The sequence below is a fragment of the Dasypus novemcinctus genome, chromosome X, assembly GCF_030445035.2.
Source record: "Dasypus novemcinctus isolate mDasNov1 chromosome X, mDasNov1.1.hap2, whole genome shotgun sequence".
Classification (NCBI taxonomy): domain Eukaryota; kingdom Metazoa; phylum Chordata; class Mammalia; order Cingulata; family Dasypodidae; genus Dasypus; species Dasypus novemcinctus.
Genome location: NC_080704.1, coordinates 76,817,215 through 76,834,057, shown reverse-complemented (window position 1 = coordinate 76,834,057; position 16,843 = coordinate 76,817,215). Strand labels below are relative to the sequence as shown.

At 40.6% G+C, this 16,843-nt stretch overlaps 1 protein-coding gene across 5 annotated transcripts in view; it reads right to left on the bottom strand.

Annotated features, from left to right (window-relative positions):
* The window catches only part of EDA (ectodysplasin A), a 491,324-nt gene that overhangs the window by 456,279 nt on the left and 18,202 nt on the right, over window positions 1-16,843 (bottom strand). The window lies entirely within an intron of this gene.

Sequence of the window (16,843 nt, the reverse complement as noted above, 5' to 3'; positions counted from 1 at the left end):
CATGATTTTTTGGAAACTTATAACTACCTAAATAAAAAAATTATTTGAAATAGTAAACTGAATAAGAATTGGTCAGACACAACCAAACCAAGGTCCACAGGAAGGAGGAAGACAGTAAGGATTAGAGTGGACTTAATGATATTCTATTCATGAACTATTGTGGTTAATAATCGAGAAAATGTGGCATTGGTGTAGAAAAAGTGGGCATGGTGGCTGCTGGGTGCGGGGAATGGGAGGAAGAGATGAGAAGTGGAAGCATTTTCGGGACTTGGAGTTGTCCTGAGTGGTGTTGCAGGGACAATTGCCGGACAGTGTATGTCCTCCCATGGCCCACTGGATGGAACGTGGGAGAGTGTGGGCTATGGTGTGGACCACAGGCCATGGGGTGCAGCGATGCCCAGAGATGTACTCACCAGATGCAATGGATGTGTCATGATGATGGGGGAGAGTGTTACTGTGGGGGGAGTGCTGGGGTGGGGGCAGTGGGGGTGAATGGGGACCTCATATTTTTTTAATGTAATATTTTTTTAAAAATGAATAAATAAAAAAATAAAAATAAATAAAAAAAGAATTGGTCAGAAAAACTTCCTGTCTGGCTGAGGAAACAGGATAACCTACAACAACACAGAACAAAATAAGAAGTGCTGATATGGATGAGCAAGGAAAAATTCACCAAAGAGATAAGGTTTAAGTTAAACTACGAAGGAACTGGAAGGTTCCAAGAGGCAGAGTGGGGAGGGAAGGATACCTTGAATGTGGAGAATGTGTGAAAAAGGCCAGAATGCAAGAGGCCTTTGAAGGGGGGTACTCTGAATGAAAAAAGATTCAGAGAATAGCAAGAAGAATGGCAGAGCAGCTCAAACCCAGACTGTAGAGGGCTTGATATGCCAGTTTAAAAACTTTGAACTTTATTTTATAGGCAGTCAGGAGACATCAAAAATTTCTGAGGAGGAAGTAGTATGACAAAGTGGCACTTGGAGAAAAATTATCTACCTGAGGTGTATATGTGGAGTAGAGAATAAAGCAACTCTCAGCTGGAGGACCACTAAAGGAGTGAGGTAGGGGGAAAACGGACTTTGGCCCAGTGGTTAGGGCGTCCGTCTACCACATGGGATGTCCGTGGTTCAAGCCCCGGGCCTCCTTGACCCGTGTGGAGCTGGCGCATGCGCAGTGCTGATGCACGCAAGGAGTGCCATGCCACACAGAGGTGTCCCCCGCGTAGGGGAGCCCCACGTGCAAGGAGTGCACCCATAAGGAGAGCCGCCCAGCGCGAAGGAGGGAGCAGCCTGCCCAGGAATGGCACCGCCCACACTTCCCGCGCCGCTGACGACAACAGAAGCGGACAAAAAACAAGACGCAGCAAAAAGACACAGAAAACAGACAACCGGGGGAGGGGAGGGGAATTAAATAAATAAAAATAAATCTTTAAAAAAAAAAAAAAGGAGTGAGGTAGGAGAACAGATTTTCTTAATGGGGAAGGACCCTGAAGATCATCTAAGCCAAACACAGCGAGAATAGTAGCAGAGGGACTGGAAAGAAAAGGGGATGATGCAAGAGATATAGTGAAGTGTAAACCAACTTCACAAATTATGAAATGACGTGGCAATTGATTATGATATATGAGTAGCAAGGGAAAGAGAGCTGTTAAAAATGCCTACAGTGTTTTATACCTGAGTGATTACGAGAATGAAACTAGAGTTTAATTTTGTAAAATTTCAAAGAGTAGGGTGGTGAGGAGTGGAAGAGTAAAGATGGATTCAGTTTAACCTATTGAATTTAAGATGTCAGCTGGAGGGAAACGGACTTTGGCCCAGTGGTTAGGGCGTCCGTCTACCATATGGGAGGTCCGCGGTTCAAACCCCGGGCCTCCTTGACCCGTGTGGAGCTGGCCATGCGCAGTGCTGATGCGCGCAAGGAGTGCCGTGCCACGCAAGGGTTCCCCCACGTGCGGGAGCCCCACGCGCAAGGAGTGCGCCCGTGAGGAAAGCCGCCCAGCGTGAAAAGAAAGAGCAGCCTGCCCAGGAATGGCGCCGCCCACACTTCCCGTGCCGCTGACGACAACAGAAGCGGACAAAGAAACAAGACGCAGCAAATAGACACCAAGAACAGACAACCAGGGGAGGGGGGGATATTAAATAAATAAATAAATCTTTTAAAAAAAAAAAAAAAAGATGTCAGCTGGAAATCCAAGCAGAAATAAACTATATCAAATGGATGTCTAATGTTATTAAGAATAAAGTAGAGTTGTACTCCTTGGTTCTTTGTTAGCTAAATCAGTTTCGAGGAATAAAACCCACACAAGCAATGTGTCTTAGACATAATAGGGACTCCAATGAAGGAATAGTTGAGTAGAAGAACTCCTGAACTTTGCCCCTTTCCCTTCATCCCCTCAGTCTGACTAGCTGTGACTGTTAAGATCCTTCCCTTCCATAAGAAACCCTGAGTTTCCCCAACGTGAATATTCAGACTACAGACCAAAAGTGCTTTAGAAGCATTCAATGCTTCTAGGCACAGAGCTTTGTGGATTGATCCAAAACCCTACTAATGTTCAGGCTTTCTTTGCCCTAATAGGGCACTGGTGTGGCAGAATCAAGTAAGAGTAACGATCCCCAAACACAAAATAAAATTCAAAATTCATCGCCTTTGAAAATCAGTTTCTCAGTAGCTCTTTAGTTTCAACTACTGCTATATGCCTTCACTCCAATAAAAATTACTCTTCATCTCTGGAGAGCAGGCCCATTGACAAGTGGATATGCATGATGAAAATTACTCAGCAGCCCATTATTTTAAAGTGGTTTCAGCTGCTAACAGCAGGGAAGTCCCCAAGAAGTCACAGGAGAAAAGAAACCACCCTGGGCTATTCCAAGTACTCAGCACTATCATCTGGTTGAGGAACTGGCTAAGGAAATCTAATACATCCGCAAAAGGCAGAGTATGGATAGTTTTCCCAAACGATATTGGCACAGGATGTCCATTCAGCAATTCACTACTACTCAAGCTCACAGTCCAGTTGTCTTAAAGGCAGTCCCAGGACCATAGGTAATAAAGACCTATGATTATTTTTTAAATTCTTTTTAAGATACTTTAGATTACATAAATGTAACATCGAAAACAAAAGGTTCTCCCATATACTCCACCCCCTTCCCCTGCCACAGTTTTCCCCATTAACATCTTTCATTAGTGTGTACAATTGATGAGCAAATATTGACACATTGCTACTAACCATGATCTATAATTTATATTATAATTTACACCTTGCACAACACAACTTTATAGGTTTTGACAAAATGTATAATGGCCTGTGGGAAACTGGCTTACCTGTTCCTTATTGTAAATGTTACACTAACTTTAGTTTCGCTCGAGGTGATCCTCCTTCCCTTCAGGCCCCACATTGGGCACCAGTTGCTGCAATCAGCTCAGCGACAGGTTGGCTCTAAGGGAAGGTGGTGCAGAACTTTATGAAATAAATGACAGAGAGAAAGACGAGGGAGGAGATAAAGATGGGACCAGGGGACTCACAGCTTCAGGAACTGAGAGCCTTGACCCTAGTTTCTACCTCATATTTACTGGAAACTACCAAGCAGCTGTTTGCTATTAGAACTGCAACATCATCTACAATAGTAGGGAACAACTGCAGCATCTAACAACTGCAGTATCTACAAAAGAACAGGTGTAACATTTACAATAAGGAATAGGTAAGCCAGTTTCCCACAATGGCCTGTATCCATCATTACAATGTCATGCAGGACAATTCCAATGTCCCAAAAATGCCACTGTGCTACATCTATTCTTCCCTCTTCCTTCCCTCAAAACTTCTGGTGACCACTGTCTTAATATCAATGTTACAAGTGGGAGCTGATGTTAGGTGCAAGGAACCAAATGTTATCTCATTCATATTCTTTCTTTTATTTCTTCTTTTGGAGCAGTAGTTCTCAAATGGAAATAAACATCACCATCACCTAAGCAGCTTTTTTTCCCAAAATATGGTCTCACTCTAAAGACTCTCATGATATAGGTCAGGGTGGAGTCAGGGACATGTATGTTTTTAAAAGTTCCCCAGGTATGACTAACCCCTGGTTAAGAACCACAGCAATAGATAGATCTGCATAAAATATTTTAGCCCTACAATTCTAGAAAAATTTCTAAGAAGGATCTGGGAAGAACTAGCTGTTTCTATCATATATAATGAGAGTAAGAGAGATAAAGAGTCAGACAGAGTCAGAGACAGAAAGATGCAGAGACAGAGAGAAGCAGACTGCTAGAGAGAAATCATTCTGGGCCAAGACTTTTGATTACTGCATGCCTACTCTAGTGCAGGTAACCATTGGGCCACACATGCACCCTAGGTTCTAACCAGACCTAGTGTGGTCACACGTTTATTTACCATCATCTAAATGCCACTTTTTAAAATAACAGCTTTATTGAAAAATAATTTACATACCAGACCCATTTTAGGTGTACAATTCAACAAGTTTTCATAACTTTACCAAATGATTTCAACTTCATGGTGTCTCTTGCATCATTCTCTTTCTTTCTAGTCAAACTGCTACCACTCTGGCTGTGGTAAATAAGTTTTAGAATATGTTCATACCACTAAAAATCTCTCATGGCCATATATGGTTAATACTAATTCCCACCACCAGTCACAGGTAACCACTAATTTATTTTATCTTCTGTCCCTTTATATTTGCCTATTATGGACATTTCATATAAATGGAATCATACAATATGTAGTTTTTTGTAGCTGGCATCTTTCACAGAATAATGCTTTCAAGTTTCATACATATTGTAGCATGAATCAGTACTTCATTCCTTTTTTTTTTTAAAGATTTTTATTTTTATTTATCTCTCCCCACCCCCTCACTGTTCGCACTTGTGTCTGTTCGTCTTCTTTGTTTCTTTTATACGGCACCAGAAACCAAACCCCGGACTTTCAATATGGGAGGGAGGTGCCTAATTGCTTAAGCCACCTCCATTCCCTGATTTGTTTGTCTCTGATTATGTTTTTCCTCTTATGTCTCTTATTGCACAATCTTGTCGCATCAGCTCGCCATGCCTGCCCATCGCGCCAGCTCACTGACCTGCTTGTTCTCTTTAGGGGGCACCAGGAAACTCTACTTCCAGCTTCGTTGTATCTCTCTTTATGTTTTTTTCCTTGTGTCTCAATTGCATCATCTTGTTGTGTCAGCTTGCCACGCCTGCCCATTGCGCCAGCTAGCTCTCTTCTTTAGAAGGCACCAGGAACCGAACCAGGAACCTCCCACGTGGTAGGCAGAAGCTCAATCACTTGAGCCACATTCACTTCCCTTCATTCCTTTTTATGGCTGAACAATACTCCATTGTACAGATAGACCACATTTTGTTTATCCATTTACCAGTTGATGAACATTCCATTTGCTTCTACTTTTTGGTTATTATGAATAAAGCTGTTATAAACAGTTGCACACAGGGTTTTGTGTGAACATATGCTACTTTTAATTCTCCTGTGTATATACCTATGAATGGAACTGCTGGGTCAGGTTTAACTCGACGATAACTTTTTGAGGAACTGCCAAACTGTTTTCCAAAGTGACTGCTATATCATTTTATATCCCCACCAACAATGTATGAGGGTTTGTTTCTGTACAGTTCTACCTGTTAGTGTGTAACTTTGTGATTACAGCCTTTCTAGTGGGTTTTAAATGGTATCTTATTGTGGTATTAAGGTACATTTCCCTGATGGATGTTGAAGACCTTTTCATTTGTTTTTTTTTCTTTTTTTAAGCATTATCACCAAAACATTTAAGTAACAATAAAAATAGTACAATAGCAGAGAAAATAATAATAATAACAATAAAGAAATTAGAAGAAGTAGGATTCAGGGTGGAAAAACTGCAAAAGCCTTCAGCCCTAGGAGAACAACACTCTGGCTGAGCTGGCCTTAGCCCCAGCCCCTTATAACTTTTCCTTGGCTGCTGGCTTCTCATCTTCCCCCATGAGACGAATGTTGTACTTTTCCCACAATTCATTTAGTTCTTTTCCCTTTGCCTGAAGCTGTAGTGTTACTGTCTCAATAATCTTCTGGATTTGCTCCTTGTTCTCCAAGGCAGACAGCACCTCTCTGACAGTCCACTCCACAAGTACCCCTCCAACCATGTGGTAGCACTTGCGGGTTTCAACCTCTTTCAGTGTATCTACCACTAGGCTGTACTCATTCAATTCCATCTCCAGCTCAGCAGCTTTGGATACCAGGCCTAGCTGCTCCTGCCAAAAGCCAGCAATTACCTGCTCAGCCTACACCGCCCCCGCCCCCTTCCTGGCACCGCTCCCACCACGCTTCCGGGTGCTACCGTTGTTCTCAGTCATCTCAGCCTTTGGGTTTCCGGCCTGCACAGATCAGCCTCTGCCTTACGTCACATCCAATCTTCCTTTTCATTTGTTTATTAGCCATTTGTATATCATCTGTGGTGAAATGACTGTTCATATCTTTGGTCCATTTTTTCATTGGTTTGTCTTCTAATTAATGCATTCAAATAATTTGTGAATTCTGGATACAAGTTCTTTATTGGATACATGTTTTGCAAATATTTTCTCTTAGTCTGTTGCATATTTTCACTTTCTTAATATTTTCTCCTGAAGGGCAAAAATATTTTCATTTTGATGAGGTCCAGTTTATCAATTTTTTTCAATAATGGATGATTTTGGTATCATGTTTGCCCAAGGTCTTGTAGATTTTCCATGTTTTCTTCTAAAAGTTTTATTGTTTTGGAGTTTACATTTAAGCCTATAATCCACTTTTATTTTATTTTGGATACGTTGTAAAATGAGTATCTAAGTTCATCTTTTGCACGTAGATTTCCTATTGTATCTGGATCATTTTTACAATGAATAATCTTGGTACCTTTGTCAAAAACCAATTGGCCAGGGAAGCGGATGTAGCTCAAGTGATAGAGCTTCTGCTTACCATATGGGAAGACCTGGGTTCGATCCCTGGGGCCTCCTGGTGAAAAAGAAGAGGAAGCATGCTTGCACGAGTGCCCACATGATGAGCCAGTGCCCTGTGCAAGTGAGTCATGCAGCAAGATGATAACACATGAAAAGAGAGACAAGGGGAGTGTGAAGCACAGCAGAAACCAGGAATTGAGGTGGTGCAATTGACAGGGAACCTCTCTCCCCATCAGAGGTCTCCAGGATGGAATCCCAGTGAATCCTAGAGGAGAAAAAATGAAAAGAGAAGAAAACACAGAAAACAAAAACAGCAGGGTAGGGGGGGGGGATTGAATCAATCAATCAATCAATCAATCAATCAATCTTTTTAAAAAACCAATTGGCCATAAAATGTGTGGAAATGGATAGAGGTCGATGGTAACACATTATAGTGAGTAGCAACTGGTTTATAAAGGGGATTGTGGCTGCAAAGGATAGTCTAGGGATGTAAATGTCAATTGAAAGAAAGTTAGAAAGTAATCTAGGGACTGAATAAAACAGTGAACCCAGAGGCAGATGTGGTTGGTGGTACAGATGCAAGAATGTCCTCCCCTGAACTAGAACAGATGTACATCACTACTGCAGGGTGGTGGGAATGTGGAAAAGCATGGAAAAAATACAATTAATGTAACCTATGGACTATAGTTAAGAGCAATACTGTAATGTTCTTGCATCAATGCCAAGATGCACTGTGTCGATAATAGGGGGGTATGGAAAAAATATACCAAATGTACATTATAGACCATGGTTAGTGGTAATAGCCTGATGTCATTATCTCACAATTTATAACAAATATTCCAAAATTGTGTGGTGTGTTGGTGAAGAGGTGTTGAATGGAAATTCTACACATGTGCATGATTTTTTTTAATCCTCCCCTTGTGGCATTTTGCAAGCTATCTGCTCTCTACGTCCATTCGCTGTGCATTCTTCTGTGTCTGTATTTATTTTCCCCTCCCTGCTTGCAACTTGCTTGTTGTCTGTTCTCTGTGTCCATTCACTGCGCATTCTTCTGTGTTTTTTTGCTTGTCTCCCTTTTTTGTTGCATCACCTTGCTAAGTCAGCTCTCCACGGTGCTTGCAGGGCGGGCAGCTCTCTGCAGCATGCAGGCGAGCCTGCCTTCACAAGGAGGCCCCAGGACATGAACCCAGGGCTTCCCATATGGTAGATGGGAGCCTAATTGATTGAGTCACAGCCACTTCCCTGCATGATGGTTTATTAAGTTTACAACTTCTGTAATAAAAATATATTTTTAAAAAACCAATTGGCCATAAATGTAAGGGTTTATTTCTGAAATTTTGATTCTGTTACATCAATCTATATGCTTATCTTTATGCCAGTACCACACTCTCTTGATTATTGTAGCTTTATAGAAACTGGGTTTTCTGTTCCCTGAATATTCCATGTTCTCCCTCACCTCCAGGTCTTTGGACATGCTGTTCCTTCTGCCTAGAACAGACTTTTCCCAGATTATTCATACTTAATTTTCATGCCTAAGATCAGGAGATGCTTTTCCAGAAAGTGTTCCTTGATTTCAGGAGCTCACCTTAAGTGCTCCAGATCAACCTATGATTAACCTTACCATAGCATTATCACATTGTATTATATTTGACTATTTACTTGACCATAAACTCTAGGATAACAGAAATCCTTTTGAACCTGTCCCACAGCTGCATCTCTGCTGCTTTGTATAGTGTGCCTCATATGTAGCAGATGATTAATAAATATTTGTTGAAGAAATAGTTTATTGTGCATCTAGTAATGAAGGACTAAGTAATATGGATGAAATTACCTGCTGAAAATAATAATAAAAGTGGAACAAAGTATAAATATGTTTGAAGACATCCAAGACTTAACAAGGCAATAGAAAATTATGGAGCTAAGAGACAGGATAAAAAGGAAAGCTATTTTCTACAAAGGGCATGGGTGATTACAAAACAGTCAGCTGAGAGGGAATAGAGGTTCAGACAGACATATCAGGTTAAAAAGACAAAAACTGGAGTTCAAGACCCATCAAGGACAGAGAACCCTAGAAAAGGCCCCTGTCTATGGATTCATACCTAAAAGGTATGTATACTAAAAGGAAGAAATTAGACTTAAAAAGATTCAAATTATTTCAATCTGATATCTCACCTTAGATTAATGTGATTTTGGATTACTACTGCTCTGAACTAATGGTCATAAGTGAGCATAAATCATTTTTTAATAAGGTTAATAACATCTGAGGCCTCAAATCATCTCTACTATAGTTTTTCATATACAATGTCTGACACACAATAAAAAATAACCAGACAATCAAGGATACAAGGCTACATGATAGAAAATGAAAAAACACAATAGGCAATAGACATGTACTTTCAAGGATTCAGAGAATGGAGTTACCAGAAGCAGCTTTTCAAGTAATTTTCCTTATCATGTTCAAAAAAAGAATAGACAAGATTGTTAATTTTCACCCAAAAAAACACAAAAAACTAAAAAACTGGATTCTATTTTATATTTATTTAAAAAGAACTAAATGAAATTCAAGAAATAAAAAAATAACTGACAAGTGATATTAAGAACTCAGTGAATGAGGTTAAGAGGTGACTAGACATAACTGAAGAAAAAAATAAGAAGTTGGAAGATAGCAAAAATGAAGTACAAAGAGAAAAAAAGGAATGGAATATCAAGAAACATATGTAAGGAAGCAGACTTGGCCCAGTGGTTAAGGCGTCCATCTACCACATGGGAGGTCTGTGATTCAAACCCCGAGCCTCCTTGACCCATGTGGAGCTGGCCCATGCACAGTGCTGATGCACGCAAGGAGTGCTGACACAACAAGATGACGCAACAAAAAGAAACACAGATTCCCATGCCGCTGACAACAACAGAAGCAGACAAAGAAGATGACACAGCAAATAGACACAGAGAACAGACAACCAGGGTGGGGGGATGATGGAGAGAAATAAATAAATAAATCTTAAAAAGAAAGAAAACAGGGAAACATTAAATCACAACTTTGAATAACAACAAAAAAAGAAACATATGTAAGAGACATAAAGGATACAATAAAAAGATTATAGGCTTTAACTGAATGCCAAAAAAGTTCAAAGAGAGAATATGATAGGAAGAATACCTGAAGAGATAAAGGCTGAGAATTTTTCAAAACTGACAAAAGACATCACAACTGCTTCAAGTAATATGAACCACAATGAAGATAAATTTTAAGAAAACCACACTTAAGTACATCATAGTAAAATGGCTAAAACCCAAAATCAAAAGCATCAAGAGAAAAAGGCACATTATCTTCAAAGGAAGGTCTATAAAAACTACAGCTGATTTCCCAGCAGAAAAAAAATGGAAGTCAGTAGGCAATAACGGGACACCTTCAAAATTCTGAGAGAAAATACCTGCTAACCTAGAATTCAATATTCAGTGAAAATGTTCTTCAAAAATGAAGGCAGGGGGAAGCAGCTATGGCTCAATCAGTTGGGCTCCCATCTACTATATGGGAGGTCCTGGGTTTGCATGCCAGGGCCTCCTTGTGAAGTTAGGCTCGCTCACACACCATGGAGAGCCACCGGCCCACAAGCGCCGCGGAGTGCCACCAACCCGCAAGCGCCATGGAGAGCCGACTCATCAAAGTGACGCAACAAAAAGGGAGACAAGTGAAAACACAGAAGAGCATGCAGCAAATGGACACAGAGGGCAGACAACAAGCAAGCCGCAAGGGGAGGGAATAAATGAAAATAAATACAGATACACAGAAGAACACACAGTGAATGGACACAGAGAGCAGACAGCAAGCAAGTTGCAAGGGGGGTAAAAAAAAATGAGGGCAAGGAAATTGGATGTGGCTCAAGCAGTTGGGCACCTGCCTACCACAAGGGAGGTCCCAGGTTTGGTTCCCAGTGTCTTCTAAAGAAGACAAGCAAGGCAGAGAGCTGATGCGACAGGCTGGCACAGTGATCTGATGCAACAAGATGATGCAGTGAGATGATGCAACAAAGAGACACGGCAAGGAAACACAATGAGAGATACAACAAGCAGGGAGAGGAGATGGCTCAAGTGATTGGATGCTTCACTCTCACACGGGAGATTGCAAGTTCAGTTCCCAGTGCCTCCTAAAAAGAAGACAAATAGAGAGCAGACAGTGAGCACAAACAAGGGGGGGAGGGGATAAATAAAAAGAAATAAATCTTTATAAAAAAGGAAGGTGGAATAAAGACCTAATGTCAAACAAGCAAAAACCTGAAAATAATCATCACCAGCCAAGACACACTAAAAGAAATATCAAAGAATGCTGTTCAGACAGAAGGAAATTATCCCAGATGGTAGCTCAGAGATGGAAAAAAGTATAAAGAATAAAGAAAAGAGTAACATGGGAAGGCTCTAAATGAATACTGACTATAAAACAACAATAATAATGTCCTGTGGGGGTTAAATTACACAGATAATTGAATTATACAGGTAGAATGGCATATAGTTGGCAAGGGATAAATGCAGTTAAACTATTCTAAGGCCTATGCACTGTATAGGAAAAGGTCAATGTACTAATTTATATTAGAATATAATATCAGGAATGCATGTTGTAATCTTTAGGGTATCCACTAAAAGAATAATAAAAGGATGTATATCTACCACATTAACAAAGGGAAAATTTGAATTTAAAAATACAAAAGAAGGCAACAAGGAGAGGAAAGGTACATAGAACACACAGAATAATAGAATTTAAACAGTATGATGGTATATTTAAAACCAAATATATAACTAAGTACATTAAATGAAAATTGATTAAGTGTGTCAATTAAAAGAGATAGACTAGATTCTAAAACAAAACTATGTCTGTTTACAAGAAATAAAGAAATGTTAAAATTTTAGCAGATGAAATATATAACAGGCTAATATTTTCCAAAAGAAAGCTGCACTGACTGTATTAATACCAGGCAAAAAGCATTATTGGGGTAAAGAAGGACATTTCATAATGATAAAAGTTCAATTCAACAGGAAGGTAGAACAGTTCTAAATTTGTATGCACCTATTAAGCTGAACTCAGAATACATGGATCAAAACTTCACAGATCCATCAGCCATGTGGGATCTAGGCCCCTCTTGAGTTAGAGGCAGAGTTGGCATCATTATCCCAGGGGCCTCAGGATGGAGGAATAAAATATGGATTAGAGTGGACTTACTGGTATTCTACTACAGAACTATTGTGACTAGCAATGGAAGAAACCGTATCATTGATGTGGAGACAGTGACCACGGGAATTGCTGAGGGCAGGGAGAGGGAAGAAGAGGTGTGATATGGAGGCATTTTCAGGACTTGGAGTTGTCCTGAATGATATTGCAGGGACGGATTCAGGACATCATATATCCTGCCATAACCCATTGAATGGACTGGGAAAGAGTGTAAACTACAATGTAAACTATAATCCATGCTGTGTAGCAATGCTCCAAAATGTATTCATCAAGTGCAATGAATGTGCCACACTGATGAAAGAAGTTGTTGATGTGGGAAGAGTGGGGGTGGGGTGGGGAGTGGGGTATATGAAAAACTTTTATTTTTTTAATGTAATATTTTGTGTGACCTATGTATCTTTAAAAAACATTTTTTAATCTATAAAAAAATAAAAATGTAATAGACATCTAATTAAATATATTATTCAATGAGGAAAAAAAACTTCACAGGACTAAAAGACATGGATATATATATATATATATATATATATATATATATATATACACACACACACAATCTGTTAACACAAATCTCTAAGCAATAAATGGAACAGGTGGACAAAACATCAGACAGGACAAATCATATTTGAACAACACTAATTGACCTATTTTATATATTTAAAAAACACTGCACTAAACAACTACTGAACACATCAAAATTTACTATATGCTGAGGCATGAGGCAAGTCCCAATGAACTGCAAATACTTTAAATCATTCAGAGATACTCTACAACCATAGTGAGTTGAAACTGAAAATCAATGACAAAAAGATAATTAGAAAACTACCATGTTTGGAAAACAATAAACTTTAAAATAAACAAGGAAGAAACCACAATGGAAATCAGAAAAATATTTTGATGATGAAAATAAGCCATTTCAAAACTTATGATATCCTAAAAATTGTACTTACAGGGAAATATATAGGCTTAATTGCTCATTTTAGAAAAGAAAAATCTAAATATCATCTCAAGAAACTATATATTTTTTAAAAACAGAAAATTGAAGCAAAAGAAAACATAATTAAGAAAATTTAAAAGGTAAGAGAAGAAATTAATGAAATAGAAAAGAAACCATAGGAAAAATGAATTAATAAAATTGATAAATCCCTGGCAAAACAACCAAGAAAAAAGTGAGTTAAAAATAATCAATATCAGAAATGAAAAGAGGACAACACTACAGACCACACAAATTAAAAGATAATGATTTAGGCGGCGGACTTGGCCCAGTGGTTAGGGAGTCCGTCTACCACATGGGAGGTCCGCGGTTCAAACCCCAGGCCTCCTTCACCTGTGTGCAGCTGGCCCACGTGCAGTGCTGATGTGCGCAGGGAGTGCCCTGCCATGCAGGGGTGTCCCCCACATAGGGGAGCCCCACGTGCACTTTGACACAACAAGATGACTCAACAAAAAGAAACACAGATTCTGGTGCCGCTCATAACAACAGAAGCGGACAAAGAAGATGCAGCAAATGGACACAGAGAACAGACAACTGGGGTGGGGGGGGAGGGGAGATAAATAAATAAATAAATCTTTTTTAAAAAAAAAGATAATGATTTAACCAAACTATAGTATATCTGTACCATCAAATAGTATTTAGCAATAAAAAAGCAAACATGTAACAACTAGGATGAGTCTCAAGACTACTATACTGATTGAAAAAAATGCCAATCTCAAAAGATTTACATATTGTATGATTCCATTTATATATCATTCTTGAGAAGACAAAATTATGGCGATGTAGAACAGATTAGTTGCCAAGGACTAGGAATGATGGAAAATGAGGAGTGGGATAAGTGTAAATATAGATTAGTAGCAGAAGGGATATCTTTGTGGTGACAGAGTATTTCTGTATCTTGACAGCAGTGGTGATTACACAAAAACACACATGACAAAATAAAAGAACTCTACACACACTTTATACCAATAAGATACCTGGTTTTGGTATTATACTATAATTATATAAAATGTTACTAATGGGGGTAAATTGGGTGAAGAGAACACATGACTTCTGTGTACCATTTTTGCAACTTCCTATGACTCTATAATCATTTCACAATAGAAAGTTTTTTAAAAGATAATGATAAGACAAGTCAGTGCAGACAGGGAGAGGCAGGATAGCAGCAGAGTGAGAACCTCCAAGACTCAACTCATCCTACAATGCAGTTACTAATCACCCAGAGCTATCTAAAGCACCTGTGGGGGGGTTCCTGGCAACTAGTAGAGTATCCTGCAACATCCTTGGAAGAACAGAAGGAGGAGACTGCCCATCTGCAATGAAGATTCATGAGTAGAGCACTACATGCCACAGAGGTCCATGCCCATCTCCTGCTGGTGGGGCAAGATGCCTCGGGAGCTACTCCCTGACTAGAGATGGAAGCTCCATATCCCAAAAATGAGGAAGGAAGAGATGGTCAGGCACTGACTTTAGTGAATGATTAGTAAATTTGGCTGGCTGAAGTCCAATCCAAAGAACAACTACAGTTTGAACCTGTTGAGGTTGGAATGAGGATAGTAACCTCCATTTTAACTCCAACCCAGGCATGAGGGGAAATAAAGCAGATTGAAAATAAAAATGATAGTAGGAACTGGCTTCTGACCACTCAGGTCAGGTTGCAGCTGTAGCCTAGGTTCTATCCTCACCTCCAGCAGGGAAGAAGCTGGGGGTCCTGCAGCTCTCCAGGCAACTGTACTCACTTGGCCCACATGGACTAGACTGTTGGATATCTGTGGTTCTACTCCTGCCTCCCGATAGGATAGAGGGGGCAGTATTTCCCCAATCCACCTCTCTGGACAACTGCAGGTGATTTTGGCCCACAAGGACTGGATTGTTGGACATCAATGGCTCCATCCCAACCCCCAATAGAACAGAAGGATGGAGATTGTTCCCTTAGCCTCACCAGACAACGGCAGTTGCTTTTGGCCCACACAGACTAGATTAGTGAGCACACCAGTGACTCCATCCCTAACCTGGCAGGCCTGGAAAGGGGCCCATGCTCCCTCAGACTCTGTGGGAAACTGCAGCCACTTTTGGCCCACATGAACTAGATTGTTGTAAACAACTGAGTAGACATCCCCACTCCAGGCAGGTGAGGCAAGGGCCAGTGATTCATCAGTCTACATGGGCAACTACAGTTGGGTTTGACATACATGGCTTAGGTTCCTGCCCACACCTGTGGTTCCATTGCCACCCCAAGGAGGGGAAGAAGGAACATGGAGCTTCATTAGTCTCTCCAGGCAACTACAGATGCTTTGGGCACAGCTTGGATTACTCTACATGGCTGCAGTACCGTCCCTACCCCTCACAGCAAAGAAAGGTGGGAGAAGCTTCATAGGTTCACACGGGCAGCTTCACCTTCCACAGCTTATAATATCAACTGCATCCTCAGCTCCTAACTAGCACCAGTAAGGGAGAAAAGGCAAGAAACAGATGAAAAAGAACTGAAAAACTAAGATTGCCCAAACATAAGCTATTATAAAATTCCAAATTAAGTTGAACCAAGTACAAAGAGGAGCTACAGCAAAAAGCCCATCAAATAAGAAAGCATAGACTAAAGAGAGAAAAACGGCCAGGAATAAACACATCTAGTAAATCAGATGCCCATACACCAACAGAAAATTACAATCCATACCAAGAAACATACCAGTCAAAGGAACAAGGTAAGCCTCCAGATGACATAAAGGAACTCAAACAGCTAATCACAAATGTTCAAACAAATCTCCTTAATAAATTCAACCACGTGGCTAAAGAGATTAAGTATACTAAGAAGACACTGGGTGAGCACAAAGAAGAATTTGAAAGCATACATAGAAAAACAGAATATTTTATAGTGATGAAAGGTACAATAAATGAAATTAAAAATACACTTGAGGCATATAATGGCAGATTTGAAGAACAGAAGAAAGAATCAGTGGGCTTGAAAACATGGCCACTGAAAACGAACATACAAAAGAACAGAGGAGGGAAGTGGATTTGGCTCAACTGGTAAAGCGTCTGTCTATCATATAAGAGGTCCAGGGTTCAAACCCAGGACCTCCTAGCCCATGTGGTGAGCTGGCCCATGCACAGTGCAGATGCACATAAGGAGTGCCATGCCACACAGGGATGTGCCCCATGTAGGAGAGCTGCAGACGAAAGGAATGTGGCCCACAAGGAGAGCCACCCCACGCAAAAAAAGCACAGCCTGCCTAGGAGTGGCACCACACACAGAGAGCTGACACAGCAACAAGACACAACAAAAAGAGACACAGATTCCCAATGCTGCTGACAAAAATGCAAGTGGACACAGAAGAACACACAGTGAATGGACACAGAGGGCAGACAATGTGGGGGGGGGGGGTAGGGGGGGAAAGGGAAAGACAATTTTTTAAAAAGAACAGAGGAAATAAAGAATAAAGGGAAACGGACTTTTGCCCAGTGGTTAGGGCGTCCATCTACCACATAGGAGGTCCGTTGTTCAAACCCCGGGCCTCCTTGACCCGTGTGGAGCTGGCCCATGAGCAGTGCTGATGCGTGCAAGGAGTGCTGTGCCACGTAGGAGTGTCCCCTGCATAGGGGAGCCCCATGAGCAAGGAGTGTGACCTGTAAGGAGAGGTGCCCAGTGCAAAAGAAAGTGCAGCCTGCCCAAGAATGGCACCGCACACACAGAGAGCTGACAAAACAAG